Source organism: Pimephales promelas, chromosome 7, assembly GCF_988280905.1.
Source record: "Pimephales promelas chromosome 7, fPimPro1.hap1.1, whole genome shotgun sequence".
Classification (NCBI taxonomy): Eukaryota; Metazoa; Chordata; class Actinopteri; order Cypriniformes; family Leuciscidae; genus Pimephales; species Pimephales promelas.
The window spans coordinates 29,434,087-29,434,383 of record NC_142775.1 but is presented as its reverse complement, the minus strand read 5'-3'; positions in this window follow the sequence as shown (position 1 = coordinate 29,434,383).

Sequence of the window (297 nt, the reverse complement as noted above, 5' to 3'; positions counted from 1 at the left end):
CCGTCACAAAATGCACTGTGGAAAAGTTAGTTTGCAAGTAGGCCTAAGGGGAAAGTAAATAAACTCTAGGCCCATCGGTTTACACCATTTAAAGTCTATTAAACACGATTAAAATTTAAAATAATGTGGTCATTTCTTATGTTGGACTAACTTAAAGTTAGGCATTTTCATGTTCATTTCAAGTTCTCTTCTCATCACATCATGATGATAGCAATAGAAATGGTCTAAAATAACGTAGGCTACATGATCTGTCGAAGTCACAGGACCAAAAATTGTTTGTCCAATCATTGTTTTCGG